This window comes from Phacochoerus africanus, chromosome 15, assembly GCF_016906955.1.
Source record: "Phacochoerus africanus isolate WHEZ1 chromosome 15, ROS_Pafr_v1, whole genome shotgun sequence".
NCBI lineage: Eukaryota > Metazoa > Chordata > Mammalia > Artiodactyla > Suidae > Phacochoerus > Phacochoerus africanus.
Window position 1 is genome coordinate 98,350,753 of NC_062558.1, and position 17,227 is coordinate 98,367,979.

Here is a 17,227-nt window from a genome sequence, read left to right on the forward strand (position 1 = left end):
ACTCCTTTGCATATAGTTTCTCTCATAAAATTTCCTTTCCTAAATTTCTATAATAAATCAGACTCCCAACTGTTATCTGATGCTACCTTCTCAGGACTTTTTTTCTGAATCAACTTCCTTGGTTCATTAGAATATGGGTGTCTCTCCAAAATTCTCTCCTGGCCTTCTTTTTGATTGCTCTAACTTTTATTATGGAAATCTCAGATAGTCCTATGTCATCAGCTCTTAGTTTTCTATTAATGATTTCATTTCTAAATTTACCTTTCTCCTACTGGACACCTTTGTCTGAAAGTTCCATTGTAATCTCTAATGCAAACCTAACTCATTTTCTTTTAACCTCAAAATGACTGTTTTCCTTGGGCTCCCTATCTTGGTAAATTACATCACCATTCTTTTGTTTACCTAGGCTCAAAAGATCAGACTCATTGTTTTATGGCCCTTTCTCCATCACTGCATATGACTAACTACATTTGTTCTATCTTTGCATTATCTATTGGGTCCATCCTTCCTTTGCATTCTCATAGCCTCTGATTTACTTTGGGCTATCACCATCTCTACCCTGGAATGCTGGTCTGGCCTGATAACTCATCTCCTTGCTACCACTCACTCCCTCTTCAAATTTTTTTTTTCTTTTTAGGGCCACACCTGTGGCACATGGAAGTTCCCAGGCTAGTAGCTGAATCAGAGCTACAGCTGCCAGCCTACAGCCACAGCCACAGCCATGCCAGATCCGAACCACATCTTCGATCTACGCCATACTTCACAGCAATTTTGGATCCTTAACCCACTGAGCAGGGCCAGGAATTGAACCTGCATCCTCGTGGATACCAGTTGGGTTCTTTACTGCTGAGCTACAATGGGAACTCCCATTTTCTCCCTCTTCTAATCCATATCTCACTTTGCTGCACATTTTCAAATGTAAAGCCAGTTGTCAACTCCTTGCAGGAGAATTTCAAAAGAAAAAAAAAGAGATTCCTATGCTTTCCTTTAGAATTTGAGGCCCTTCCCTATCTCACTATTTGACCTTTCCAGGTGCTATACAGACTATCCTCTTTCCACTATACAGACTATCCTCTACTGCATTTGCAAAAAGCTACAGTTTCCTTAAAATATGCCAGCTATTATCTCCTTGTCTGAGCACATGCAGATGGCTCTCTTCCTGTTCAAATTTTCATCCATGCAAACTTCCATGATCTTTCAATACCTTTTGTTTTGTTTTGTTTTTTGTCTTTTTTTAGGGCTGCACCTGTGGCATGGTGAGGTTCCCAGGCTAGGGGTCAAATTGGAGCTGTAGCCACCAGCCTATACCACAGCCACAGCAACAAAGGATCCAAGCTGTGTTTGCGACCTACACCACAGCTCAAGGCAATGCCGGATCCTCAACCCACTGAGCGAGGCCAGTGATCTAACCCGCATCTTCATGGATACTAGTCAGGTTCATTAACTGCTGAGCCATGATGGGAACTACTTCAATATCTTTTTAAAGGTAAAAATTCCACATAAGAATTTGTCTAGATATTAATTTCAGAAAAAATATTTATAATTAAATAAACAAAAAAGAAAGAAAATAGAAAAATACTACTTGCCAGGAGATAACTACAGTTAACACCTTGGTGAATATGCTTCAAAGAGTTTATTTCTTAAGTAGTCTCATGTCTCATGAATATATAATATTAATATAATTAATCAACATTTATTTTTAAAGTATTTACTGAGGGCTATTATATTCTGAATGTCTCCACCCTATGGTCTGGTGGGGACAGAAGATAAATTAGTACGCAAATTTGAACATGCTGACCAAAGAGCATGCAAACAGAGATATACTAGAGTGGATGTCATTTGCCAATTCAGAGGACAACCAGCCTTTTTGAGGACATGAAAAATTAACACCCCCCACCACAAATGGAGTTAGCAAGATGAGTCATGAGACATAGTTTCAAGGAAACAAAATATATGCAATAGCCCTGAGGTAGGAAATAGCTTACTGTAAAACAGAGAAAGCTGAATTCAGGGATTGAGAAAAAGAAGGCAGGGACAGGAGAAACCAGAAATAACGGCAGGGCCCAGTTATTTGGATCCTGTAGGCTAGTCCAAGCATCTACTTTTCAAAAGAGATTGACTAAGTGAAACTTATTTTCTCTACCATTTTAATAAAAGCATAGAAATTAGTTGGAGAGCTCAAACAGAGAAAACAATTTATATGAAATAAAGTATCAAGGAAATAATTTTAGGTTAATAATTTTAAAATATCAGTATCCTTTCCACTTATTAAAGTAAATATTACTGAATGGAAATAAACATATTATATATATATATAATTAAAGTATAGTTGATTGATGATGTTGTGCCAATAAATATATATATTAAATAATATATCTAAACAGAAAATATGATCGCTGCCCTTTAGAACCTTACAATGTAAAATATAGGATAATGAAAAAAACAAATGCATAAACATCAATGTATTATCATGGATATTTATCAACTCATAATGAACATAGACTTGAACTTAAACTAGATACACTTTCTAGTTCACCTAAGGCAGTCATTTGTGTGTCATCAATAATAGGGATTCATGACATGACCCTCAAAGAGGATGTTTCTCCAGGCAGAACAATTTTAAGTGTTACCCAATAAGTAATTCCAAAGTTCATTCTTCCTAGTAATATAAGTAGATATTTTCATTCACTGTATTAACTTCCTGAGAGAATACAAATCCTTTTGTATTCACCCATGGAAGGTCACAATAAATACAGTGATTTGGATGAATTCAGTTTTAGATGAATTGTCTTAGGTTTAATCAATCAACATTACAAAGTGTTCACACTCCACACAATGTCACAACATCTAGCTCTCCAGGCACCTGTAAAAGGGGGACCTCCAAACTCTATTCTTCTAAGAGTGGGCAACCCAAGAGTCTAGGAATTTGGAAGAATTCAGTTTTCATTTTCTTTTTTCATATTATTTCTGCTGGGTTGATGGCACAAAGAATTTTTGTTGTGATTTATCAACTCTGTATTCTATGCCATGAACTACAGAAATTGCTGTTTTTATAGGTTAAAATGGCCAATTATTGGCAATTTCATATTTCAACCTAATACATAGAATTAATGAGGACAGGGACAGAAAGGTAATTGCAAAGGGATGAACATTGCTATTTCTTTTCTGTTGTGCTCCCTTTGTGACATGAGCTAAAATGACATTCAATGGTAATCCATACCACATCCATATTTCCGTATGTGAATACATGGATTCCTCTGAATGTTGACACAACTGGTGGCTTCCGCTCTTCCATCTAGTCATTAAAGATAATTCTCTGCATGCTCCATTATAACTAGGATGATAAATAACCACAGAAGAAATTCTGAGTCCTAGTTTTTTGTTATTGTTGTTGCTAGAATACAAAAGGTATTTCCTTTGTGCTCTGGCTTCAGATATTAAACTCTTTGGTAAAGTCTTACAAATTTAAAAAATGGCTCCCCAGAGTGTGTTTTATGGAGAGAAAGAAGAACCTGTTCTCATTTATTTCTAGTTATTATTTTATTAGTTGTTTAGAAGTGCAGATTTAGATGTTACATTGCCATTGTTTTATTAGGGGCCTATTTGGTCTACTTCTGAATGATTTATAGATATTTTCATTTAAGGAGAAAAAATAAGAAAGAATTTTACTCTGCTACAATTTTAAAAAAAATCAAACCTGGAGTGCAAGATAATAGATGTACTTTTCACTTATTTAAATCAAATACTTTCTTAACTCTATGCTTCCCATTCTTTGAACCATATTTCATAATATAATCTGGATTATGATAAATCCAATGATTGTTTTTTTCTTTTCAGATAGTGATGTATGTATTTTTGTAATGTAACTGGTCAAACAAAGTTTGAGTTCAATAGAAGATATTAATAGACACGTTATTCCATGGGTGTTTCCTGGGTCATGCATACTTTCAAGAATAAAATAAGGCATCGATATTTTCCTTTTACTTTGTTTCTTCCGTTATTCCACAAAGCTGAAAAATGATTCTTCAATTTTTCCTATTTTTAAAGTAGAGGAAAAAACATATTTAAATGATGACTGGAAATGATGCATTAGTAAACTTTAACTGATGCATGTTTGAAATGAATGTTAATTTCCTTGGTCACACATTTCAAAGGATGGTTACCTTTAAAAGGTACCTTTAAGCCAGGAGTGTCCTTTCCTGTAAAGAATTCTGGACAACATGCCAGAAGAGTGTCTCCTATTTCTTGTCCTATTGCCAATTTAGTGGGTGACCTTAAGAAAATGCCCCATTCTCCGTTTCATTTTTCACGTATGAAATGATAATTGAAATCACTGCTCTTTAATTAGTTTTACCAACATGGATACTTTTTAAAAGTTCTAATTGCCATGGTTTTCAATGCTCCTGAGACTATCCCAAATCCATGGATATTTCTTTAGATAAAAAAAGAGTATTATAAGCCTGAAATTGTGATTTACCATCTGAGAAGGGAAGTGGCATATCATGACATAGATTTTCACGTTAATATTTTTTATCTGTGATTAAAAATATTTTTTTACATAGAAATCAGACATGCTCATCTGAAATAATAGAATCTCACAATCGAGTCAAGTACTACATAATAAATGTTTATAAGATTATATTTTGATTTTTAAAAATTATATTGAGTAAAAAGTGCTAAAGTCAAACCATTACTTACAATCAAAACACCTACAGTTGGCAGTGGTTAGCAAAAGCAAACAGGGTATTGAATTTATTGACCATATAACACACACACACATCAACTTTTACAAAAAAATTTGATAATTAGGCTTTCCATATCTGCACAGCACCTGTGGTCCTCTGATTTAAATTATATATGTGTTATAGATATACATACACACATATATATATACACACACATACATAAATATAAATATATACACACATACATATATATATAATGGTTTTAAATGACTTCAAAATATTATACAGTTTAGTTTGAATATCTAAATATTTGAAATTATTTTAATAGTTGAGTTTTTGTGAGTTTTTGTGAGAATATTAAAAAACACCTCCTCAATTAAAAAAATGAGCAAATGTTATGGATAGTTCATAGACAAGGAAGAAAAATCTTTTAAACATAAGAAAATATGCCACATCTTACTCAGAGTGAGATAAATTAAAATGCTACTACTGGTAGAAAAATAATCAAGTATACCCTTTGTAGACAATTCAGCTTTATGTAATAATTCAGCACTATTTAAAAAATATTTTTCTTGCAATTACTTATCCTACATATGTATTTACAATTTGGGGAAATAATGACATTAAAAGGATGTTATTACAGCATTGTGAATAATAATGTTGCAATAATCTACCAATGTGGAATTGATTAAATAAAATTTTCTACAGTAATGCAAGAGAATATTTTATAAAATTAAAAGAACTGAAAAAAACCTGTATGAATATGATCTCCAGGATCTCTTAAATGAAAAGACTATCGTGAAGAACCATGTGTTTATGCTTTCAATCATGTAAAATACATACACACACACACAAATAAGCATATAATGAAATGTATGGATTATTTTAAGATGCATTAGAAAAAAATAATTACATCCAGGGAAGAGAAGGTATAATTAAAGGATAGAGAAAAGAGGAAAATTACTTTTGTAGCTTTTTAATTTTATACTATGTACTTTAATTACCTGTTATAAAATCAATACTTTTAAAAGTAAACATATGAAATAATAAAAATTGACTCTTACAACCAATCTCTGAGTGGGGAGGCTGGTGGGGTCTTTTACTTTCTTGGAAGGTTCTTGTCTGTATTGACTGCATGGTTAGCTAGTCTCCATCCTTAAGCCACCACTCAGTCCTCACCCCAAGGCATCCCAAGTTAGCAGAGCTAGAGCTAACCTAGGCTGGCCCAGTCTGATCACCCTAAAGAGATACCAGCTTCGTAGATGGAGCAAGTAAAAACGCTAGACACAGTATCCTCCAGTGTCACTTACAGCCCTGCCTTTTGCCCTGTTTTCACTGGCAGAAATTATAGGGACTAGATGACAAACTAAGGAAAGTATTTTTTTGAGCAGGGACATCTGCTTAGCACCCTTTACCATTGTTAGGCTGGCATTTTGGATCTCTTAAAAGGTTAGGTTACCAATTCTATTTGAATATAGAAAGCATTTCATATAGATATCCATATATACTCATATTTAATTTGTATATTTAATATTGCTTTGAGATTGTATTTTCAGTATTAGTAATTGGGAAATAAATTTTCTATTATGAGTTTTCATAATTTATTATTATCTTTATTATAGCATATGTAATCTCAACAGATTCTATTCATTCTTGTTTATCTACTGATCAACCATCATAACTGTCATGCCTATACTATTAATCTAGAAAGTTCCTCGAGGATTAAAGTTGTCTCTTTATAGTGATTAAGTCCCTCTGTTGTACATGCTTTCAAAGCACAATCAAGTGTTTCAGATCACATTGATGAAATTTTCTACTATGGCTTATTCTCTAATCTGAAAACTGCATAAATTAATAAAAACGGCTTCTTGGTGAATACAGAAAGTAATGTCATTCATCATAAATCAAGAATTCATTCATTCCAGATTTAACAAATAAAAACAGGGCATCCAATTTAATTTGAATTTCAGGTAAACAATTTTTTTTTTTTTGGTAAGAGTGTCCTATGTAGTAATATACTTGTAATAAAAATAAATATTTATAGTTTACCTGAAATTTGAATTTCAGGTAAACAATCTTTTTTTGTAAGAGTGTCCTATGTAGTAATATACTTGTAGTAAAAAAAAATATTTATAGTTTACCTGAAATTCAAATTTAATCTTGTATTTTATCTGGTAACCTTAAGTAAGTTTCTGAATACAGACTCTGAGCAAAGTACTGTCCTAGGTACTAGGCATATAGAGCAAAAACCTTGCCTCCAAGAGTTTACAATCTAGTAGGTAAGAAAGACTATTGATATTTATAATGCAGTGTGATCAGAGTATCAGGTGCGAACAGAGTGACACAGAATCACAAGGGAATATTCCAACCCTGACTTGGAGATGGAGTTGGGGAAGAGCATGGATTGATGGTGGAGAGGATCATGGGAAGCTATCTGAACAGGGGATGCCTCAGATAAGAACAAATGTGCATGTAGAAATTTGTCAGCAGGGAAAGAGAAGTGGTTTTCTTACAAGGAATGGTCTGTGGAAAAGCATAAGAAAATCTTGTTTATAGGGAACATCAATTCATTCATAATGGTTGAAATCCTGGAAGCAAAAAGTAGAGAAATGAGGCTAGCAGGGTTGAGACAGGAGAAATTATAAGTGGCTGCATATTAACTATATACATGTCCTTAAAAATTTACCACATTGCTTTACCACATTGATTAAATATTTAGATAAAGTTAATGGTGACAATGTTAGTACCACCAAGAAGTGTTTGCTAATTCAAACCACAGAGTGGCTCTTTTTCTTATTCCCTCTACTCAATATGCCCGTGATACTTCAAGTTTTCATGATGGTAACTAATGGGTACTGTATGTTTGGAAAATGATTCTTCAGTTGTATTTTGTTTCTGGGTACTTCAGAACTGACTGTGCATCTGCTCTATATTTCACCTACTATCCTCAATTCAGAGTCACTGCTCCATGAAAGCTGAGCCACTTGGTACACTGAGTATTGCCTTTACTGTTAGCAAACAATCCTTAATTGAGCACCTGCTGTGGTAAGAGCACTAGGGAGGTAGGTAGCAAGAGCCATGAACTGTATGTCTGAAAGTCCTGAGGCATACATAGAAACAGGTTAGGTCAACTTTAAAATGGCTGTAGCACAACTGAAATTGACCCAAAGTGTTAGCTTCATGGGTGCTTGGGAGAACCAATCATTACTGAGTGCTTCTCTGAGCCAGGTATTTCCTGCTTAAAAGTGAAATCTCAATAATACAATCATATGGGGTCAGAAAACTATGCCCCTGGACCAAAACCAGGCAGTAACCAGTTTCTGTGCAGCTTCAAGGTATGACTTGTTTTTATATTGTTAAAAGGTTGTAAAAGGAAAAAAAAAACAAAAAACAAAAACAAAGAATATGCGACAGAGACCATATGTGAGATGGGAGGTCTAGAACTTTTGCCGTCTGGCTCTTTATAGAAAAAGGTTGCCTACTCCTAAATAAATGAAGAAACTAAAGCTTAGAGAGATTCAAAGAATTGCCTGGAGTCACACAGTTAAAAAGTGACAGATCTGGACCTTAAATCAGATTTATCTGTTCCCAATGTACATGTCCCAGCCACCAATTGTGTTATCTTCCTGAACTTAAAAATACCTATCCTTGCCAGTCCTAAAGTTTTGAATTTCTGAAGTTCTGAAGATCAATAGGTATTATTCTGCAGACTATATTTTCCTTGACCATCCTAACAGAGTAATAAAATAAACATGAACTCACTTTCACCTCACCCCAAGTCCACTGTTGTATAAAAACTGCCCTGCCACTCCCTTCCATTATGGTGATTTTATGCATCAATATCCTGAGGGCAGACAATCTAATCAGGCCCGAGTACTTAATTAATATTTTCTGGGCTGTAACAAAAATGGAATTTACACTGCAATCAATTACTTAGCAAGTCAACAATAACTTTGCAGATTTTAGCTACATCTAAAATGGCTCAAAAGAACATGGTCAATAGTCTGTTGTTTAATAAAACATCATTCCATTTGATAGATTTCTAAAGATCACACAGCAAATAACCTGCTAATAATATCTTAATGAAACATTTAATAATCTTAATTAAGGTACAGAGTGGCTTTAATTAGGTGCAGCTACAATACAGGCTGGCAACTATCAGTTGCTATATTCAGCCTTAATCACAAAATTGAGAAGTTGATCTTATCTCACTTTCAGACATTCACAGCTAGTATTTGATCTGCAGAGCAGAACACGGTCACTTAGTTATCACCCTAGCAGATATGTGTTGTATTATTTTGTTTATTCTGCCTCCAAGATTGTGGGTTGATATATCAACAAAGCAGCCAAATATGCTTTCCCAATTCAAAGTACATTTAAAAGGCTAGTTGTATTCTTTCCTCCCTCTCTCCTTTATTTTCTTCTTTCTATCCGTCCACCCGTACATCCAATTGCTGTGTCTAAAACGTGTAAGAAACCATGTTATACACTATAGCAAATAGAGTGATGTATAATTCATAGCTCTTACTTGCAAGAAATTTGTAGTTTAATAAAGGCAAATATGAGAGGTTGGAAACAAACTTTTATTTCATACGAATGATAGATTAGCAACTATGCAAATAATTTTATTTAACAATACATAATATTTATTGAGTGATCATCATATGCCAATTTATGCGATTAGGGGTTTACAATTCAGAACTTCATTTCACAACAATGCTATAATTAGTTACTATTATACTTTTCCAGTTGGACAGATGAAAAAGCAAAGGTACATAGAGATTAAGCAATTCCTCCAAGGCCATAAAGCTGATGAATGACAGAGAAGAGATTCAAATCCAGAGAGTCTGACCACAGGTACCACATGATATACTTCTACCACAAATTATCATATTTGATCCTCCTAATAATCCTATAATACAAATATTTTTGTGTCTTCTCAGAGCACCATCATCACAATTCTCTAATAATGTCTCTTACTCCACGCCCACCTAGGTGAACATCTGATGACCCTTTTCTTTGCCTCTAGGTACTTATTCTCATAGGTGCTTGGATATGGCTGCTTGGACATAAGTGGCCAAAGCCAGGAGGCTATGTCTGACCCTTAACAAACTGGCCAATCAGATTCTGTTTATGGGAAACTGAAAACCAAGGACACTTGTAACTGAGAATAAGTGGGAGCTCCAGCTAAGTAATCTCTACCATATGGATAAGAGAACATAGGTCTGCAACAAGAAAGAGTGAGAGATGTTCATAGAAGAGCTGAGATCAGAGGGAGCATCCTACTTGTTTCGAATAGATTTCTTGGCTCTTCTTTATGGTTCTGAGGAGGTCCAAAGAAGCCTAGGTCCATAAGATAGCTCCTTATCCCTTCAATACGGTCACTTTTTGAGTAATACTAGGAAGAGTATGTTACTTTGGTACTTAAAATTAAAAGAATATCAATTACACATTTGAGCCACATGCTTATATCCATATATGAGTTGGGGGAAATTGAAATTCCAGAAGCTTACATGAGAAGCACAAAAATAATTATAATATGAGGTGGGGAGGAATATAAATCCCATATGCTGAGTATACATGAAGCATTCTGGAAGGAAAGAAAGAAACGACATGTAGGTAGAAACTTCAGAAATGGCTATATAAAAGAAGAGACCTTAACTTGGACTTAAAACACTGACAGAATTTGGTTTTGTAACAAGAAGAGTGTTATAAATAGAGGAGATGGCATGAATGATGGAGTGTGTTAAGAGTTCAACTTCACTGGAACCAAGCCGGGTTGAGGGCATTTGGAAAAGTCAGCCAGAATGGTAGGCTGGGGCAGATCATATAGCAAGCATTGAATATGAGGTTGTGACATGCCTATATTCTAATTATTTATGTAAGGGCATTGGGTGACATGATCATAAGCCTTAAGGAAATTCTGGTAGCAATGTAAAGTAGGATTGTAAGAAGAAACAAAATAAGGAAAGACCACTTTTCTTAGAAATTCAATGAGAAGCCAAAAAGAGTTTGAAGATATAACTTCTTAAGATTCATGATCTCTTCGTTAAACAGGTATACAATCTGCCTTGATAGAGCTCACTATCAACATCCATCCCCCAAAGCCAAAAAGACCCCTGCAACAAAGCATAAAATAATGCGGATAATAATATAGGTATATGGCCACCAATACCAAATATGCTGAAATTATACATTCTTGCCTGTGTCATAGATCATTCTTTTCCCTGGAGGGGTTAGCATTAGGGTTGAGTTTAGTTTTCTCATCCGTAATATGTGTATCTAGGCAGAGGGCAGGTTAAAAGGCAAATTCAGAGAGGCCAGATAATTATAATAAAATGTAATTATAACTAAAATGAAATATTCAATGGTATAGACAGGAACAGAGGAGAGCAATTGATGCCATCTAGTTGGGAACACTTCAGGCACAACCTTCCTAGAACTTACGGCTGAGTTGGGTCTTAAAGAATAGAGTTAGACAGGGGAGGCCAGGTGGTAAGGTGTGGAGTAGGATGGGAAGAGGGCAGGCATTTTAAGCAGAAAGGATCCTCTGAGCTAAACAGTAGAGAAACTACAAACACTTCTGTGTTTTTGGAGCACTAAAGTAAGTCAGGGAGATATCAGGCTGGAGAGTAAGCCAGAAGCCAGATTACAGAGGCACTTAGAGAGAGATCCAAACTATTTCACATGAGACATAATGAGTGAACTCTCAAATAACATTGCACAAGTGTCTCCAGGAAACTTTTTGGCATGGAGGCATTTCACCTTGATCCTCAAGAACAAACTATTTATATCTAAAGAGAGCCTAATATTAGATAGGATTAAAACACTACCATTGACATACACAAAAGTGATCATCTGTCAACAAATAGCTTCCTGAATTATGTTTAAAATTTCTCTTAGCGTCAAAGCAATAGGGTGGTTAAAACATGAATAAATACCATCCTTGCTAAGAGATTTTATTAAGGATAGAAAAACATGAAAAATATGACACACTCACTCTCTCTCTCTCTATATATATATATACACACACACACACACACATATACCATCTTTTGTTATCTACAAACCCTATAATCCTGTATGGGTATCAACAAAGGCTGTCATTACACTAAGGAAACAATTGCTAAAACAAAACTAGTATAATAGCTGACATTTTTGTGCACATACTAGGCGCTGTGTATGTGCTCTAAATGAATTGTCTAAGGAAGAGGTATCTGAAATCACTTCCCCCAAATATTTTCCCTACTACTCTTTCCCTCCTTCCACCTGCAATGTCTGATATTGTACAATAGAAAGAGTATAGGCATTTTCAGTTCTGGACTCTACTATCTATCTTTATATAAATTACTAAACCTTACAGGACCTCAGTTTTCCTGTCTGTAAAAATGGGACTATAATATCTATATTGTAGGGTGATAAAGATTCCATGAGATAAAAAAAGACCTCTGGCACAATTCCAGCACTTGTTGGCCTTAGTGCAGATTTCTTGCCCAAACTTGCTTAGGTACCTTTTTGGTCCAATGGAACACACTTTCTTTGAGCACCTGCCTTTCCTAAGTAATTCAACTTTCACAAGAAGACTGTGACCCTCCCTACCTCCAGAACATGCAGTTCTGCAATATAGTTAGTCACATAAATAGCAACATTGCAGCTACCGTGGGCTGATTACTGCAGGATGGCTCCAGCAATGCAGGTACATCATGCTCCTTTTGAGCAATCTGTCTGTTCATATTTTACTGCCTCTTTGCATTTTTGCTGGGGAGCAAAACTACAGCCCACTTTTAAACTACAGCCCACTTTTCGAAAGCATTTTGGACCTCCCAGAACAGACTGTGCTTCAGGTTTCATTCTCTTTTCTATCTGCTCCCTAACCCCACACATGCCATTTTTTCTTTTGCCCCAATTTCTCAGTATGTTATTCTGAGATTATTGATCTTTCTTCCTTCCACTTTCCATATCTTTCTAAAATAGAAAACAGAAACCCTACGTGAGATGGGCAGATTCTCAACATATTACATAAATAAGGCTCTGCCAAATAGGCATCTTCAACCCCAAACCAGGTCCTCTAAAAGCTGTTTAGCACCACCTTTGTGGTCAACACACGGCATATCATGACCATGATCTTCGCTCCCAAGGTACTTGACAAAGGTATTAAGAAGTGAGTGGTGCTTGGGTACCAGATAGAACCGGAGGAGAGAAGGAACTACCATCAAAAGCCAAGTGAGGCCCTTTAGCACTGCAGTATATGACCAATATAGGGGCATTGTGTCATTGTTATTGTTCTTGTTGTTGCTTTAAGAATACATAAAATCTTTTTTGGGGGTGGGGGTAGCAAGGCCTTTTATGTCTAAATAAATGACAGGTGTTCATTAACTTCCTTTCTTCAAATGACCAGAAGGTCAAATCATATATTTTCCTGGTCAAGAAAGTAAAATTGGAAAAATAAGCTGATTGTATCCTTATTAGGTTTGATGGAAACATTTTTAGAATATACAGCTGCCCTATTAGGAAAATAGTGGTGTGGGAGAAAAAAAAAAGTGTATCCAAACTTCATGTTCAGGAACATAAGCAGTTTCTAGAATCAGCCTAATACAGCTCTAAAGTTCTTGACTCTGTTCCCAGCCACTTGCTCTGTGGGATCTGTGATGACTCATTACAAGGTTGCACCAAATACTCATAAAATTATCCTTCCTAATCAAAATACAAAATTTCACTTTAGACACCTTTAGTATCTATTATAGCTATTATAATAACTATCTGAGAAGAAAGCTACATTGATGTATTATGTACACTTTTAAAAGCCCTAATAACAAACTCTAATCCGTAGAATGGACTAGTTCCAGACTTTAAATTTAGGGCAATATAGCGAACACAATCAGAAGAAAGGTAGACCAGCTGAGCTTTTGCCCTGCTTATTTATAGTATACTAAAAGAGAAACAATTGGCTACCTCGTGCATGACAAAGCAAAATATGATCCACTAGGGCAGTGATATTTGGACCGACTCTTGAGCAAACCACATCTAGGCATCTCTGCCAGGTGATTGTTTGAAGATAGACCAAGGATAATGGGTGCTCCTTTGCCATCCTGGTGGACATCAGCAGAGGGTCAGACAGAGATCTCTGAAAACTCATGTACATACTCAAAATCTCACAAAGGTATTTTACCAGCTGTCATAGAGACTGCACCTCTGTGGCTTTCTTGGCATAATTTCTTTTTGCCAATGGATGTTTTAACATTTAAAAGATTTGAGTTCAAAAAGAAAGATGGCATGTAGGAAGGAATACATATAAAAACAGAAAGCTGAACTCAACATTTGTGTTATTCCTCCTACTAGTTCTGGGATATTGGGCTGGCGTTCCACCTCTCGGAACCTGCATCTCTCCTCTGTAAAATAAAGATAATACATACCAATATTTAGTTGGTGTGCATGCGAGCTGCAGCTGCAGACCTACATCACAGTGTTGGCGATGTGGGATCCTTAACCCACTGAACGAAGCCAGGGAACAAACCCACAGCCTCTTTTGTTTGTCTTTTTAGAGCTGCACCTGTGAGCATAGCATATGGAAGTTCCCAGGCTAGGGGTCGAATCAGAGCTGTAGGTGCTCACCTATGCTATAGCCATAGCAAATCCAGATCCAAGCCCAGTCTGTGACCTATTCCACAGCTCATCGCCACACAGATGGGTTGGATCCTTAACCCACTGCGCAACGCCAGGGATTGAACCCACATCCTCATGGATACTAGTCAGGTTCCTAACCTTCTGAGCCACAATGGAAATTTCTATGTCAGGTTCTTAACCTGCGGAGCCACAAATGGGGAACTCTTAATTTTTAAAAAAATGGAAATGTTCTAAAATAACACTGCAGCCCAAACATATGCAACAACGAGATAGATTCATGATATAGTGTGGAAATGTAATCTTTTTGTGACACATTTTTACTATGTTAATATAGTCTGGGTGATTTCTGCCAGCCATACACTATTTCATATGGCAAATCATATTTTCTATTTTACTGATGGTTTCCAAGCCGGATTAAGCAAAAAGCAGAATTTTAGAACTGACAAATAACACCCAAAGGCAACATGGCAAAGCAACACACTGAGGATGAATATCTATGGCCCACAGACTCTCAGGGCCTGAGCTTCTTACTTTATATAACAAGAATTTACCAAAACACTGTCAACTTGTTAAACAATTGCTACTTTTAAGATCTTTTCAATATTTTCCAGACAATCCATTTGGAACACTGAGATATGAGGTAAAGAGCAACATTTTAAAAGTTCAAATGATTATTTACAGGGATTATTTAGAAAAACAAGTAATAATCTTGTTCATGATATTGTAAATATTTTGAGATACTGTGGAAGTTAGAGAAAGTTTCCCAGATAACTCTCACTGCTCAGCAGTCTTTCAGGTTTGAAAATGTCATTTCTTAAACTCTCAGACTCATTTGAGAATTGAAAATATTTATAACAGCTTAACTTCATTATAAATCTAGTTTCTTAAATGCTGTTAAGCAATTAAAATACAACAAAATAGAGAATCAGTGAATAGACAGGAAGGTACAGCTATGTCTCTCCCCATGGTTTAGGGCTTTGTCTAAAAGGTACTGCTTTGTCAAATGAAGATTTTTTTAAAGCAACCCTTCCATTGATTTCTGATGACTTGAGGAAGCTAAGAGGGTATTTTGACTTTTTAGTAACCTCTTGTTCTGGTCATTCTATTGGCTGGCAATTGGCTACCCTTGTGTATCTATTGCAAAAATTTTCACACCCTGTCACTTAACTGCATTCTCTCTAGACTTTCGAGACCTCTTTCAAATCCAAGCTCTCTGATGATACTTTTTCCAGTTTCTCTAATGAACACTGGTGTTGGGGGGTGGGGGGAATCAGGACATTCTATTACATCTAAAGTGAGGCTTCTTAATCACACACATGTTAATGTGACAAAAGCAGGTATGCAAGTAATTTATTACTAACAATAGCTGAATTATTTGCTTTAAAGTATATACAGACTAGAGTAGCTTCAGAATTATCTCCATAATAAAGATACTCTCATTTTGTCTTTACATATGCTTTCTTGAAGTGAAAAAAAAAAAAAGAGGGAGAAATAACCAGAAACTACTATAACTCAAAATGTATGCTACAGACCTTAATGCTTCCTACTAGGACTATCTATGATTTGTGCTGCAGGAGGAAAAAAAACAAAACAAAAACTGTGAAGTTCTGACATAAACTACACAATTTATAACCTGCTTACATGCTGTTTTATGTTACTCCCTAAGGATTTAATATATGAAAGTTATTTCTGTTACCAACCTATGAGTTTCTGAAGGAGGAAGGTTTCAAATATAGCAAGTAAAAACATAGATTTCGCACGTATTATATGCAATATATTTACACTAAAAAATTCATTGTTTAACAGATATTCAAATTTAACTGGGTGTCTTGTGTTTTAGTGGGCAGCCCTTGTCAAGAAACAAGTCATGCTGAATAGTTTTTTTTTTCCCTGTCTCCAACATCACTGGTTCAGTGCTGGGCACCTGGAAGGACTTCATTAAACACTTATGAACTGCTAATTTGGAGACTCTGTTATTTCATCACTGTTTTAAAAATAAACATTAAAAAAAAAGTGAATGTTCACCTCTCCAGATGATTTCAAAGAGGAACTAAGAGCTTCTGTTGCAATCCTGCAAAGCACTTAGCTACATGCTACAAAGCCAAGGATAACTTAATGACATGATGCCTTAACTCCACATGGCACTTAAGAGTTATTATCTCATTCTTATCACAGCTTAAGTGTCAAAACAGATCAAATCTACTTCTCATCAACTTCCTGAATATGTGTTCAAGAAGAACCAACTGTAAAATACAACTGATCCAGCAATCAAAAAACTGCCTTTGTATGCATGATAACTTCTTCCTTCTGGAATTAGAGACAATTTAGTCCCAGATGTGTGTTTCTTCCAGTTGGTAATAAAAAAAAAGCTGTTGTTTCTTAATTTCACCAAACAATAAAGAAACATTCTACTTTGCATATAAATTTTATGAGTCTCTCCTTTTAAGATTTTAAGAAAATATGAATGAGAAAAGACTTCTCTTTATTGGTTCTTAGAACAGCATCTGTGAAACCTCCATTTAGTTGTCTCTGGTATTTACTGTCAAGCTTTTTAAAAAAATCAATAGAGATGGAATGAAGGTGAATACAACCTCTAGTCAAGTGAAATTAAAAATATAGATTGCCATATTCTTCTAGAAATTGAAAGAAAGGAGTTCCCATTGTGGCTCAGTGGGTTAAGAACCCCAACACAGGGTCCGTGAGAATGCAGGTTCAATCCTTGGCCTTGCCCAGAGCGTTAAGGATCCAGCATTGCTGCAAGCTGTGGCGCAGGTCACAGAGGCAAACTTGGATATGGCATTGCTGTGGCTGTGTTGTAGGCAGGCAACTGCAGTTCCAATTTGACACCTAGCCTGTGAAATCCTATATGCCGCAGGGTGGCCATAAAAAAAACCAAAAACCAAAAACCAAAACTTCTA

General features: G+C 35.6%; 1 protein-coding gene across 1 annotated transcript in view; it reads right to left on the reverse strand.

Annotated features, from left to right (window-relative positions):
• PRKG1 (protein kinase cGMP-dependent 1) overlaps positions 1–17,227 on the reverse strand; it is a 1,143,802-nt gene that overhangs the window by 148,921 nt on the left and 977,654 nt on the right. The gene's annotated exons all lie outside the window — the stretch shown is intronic.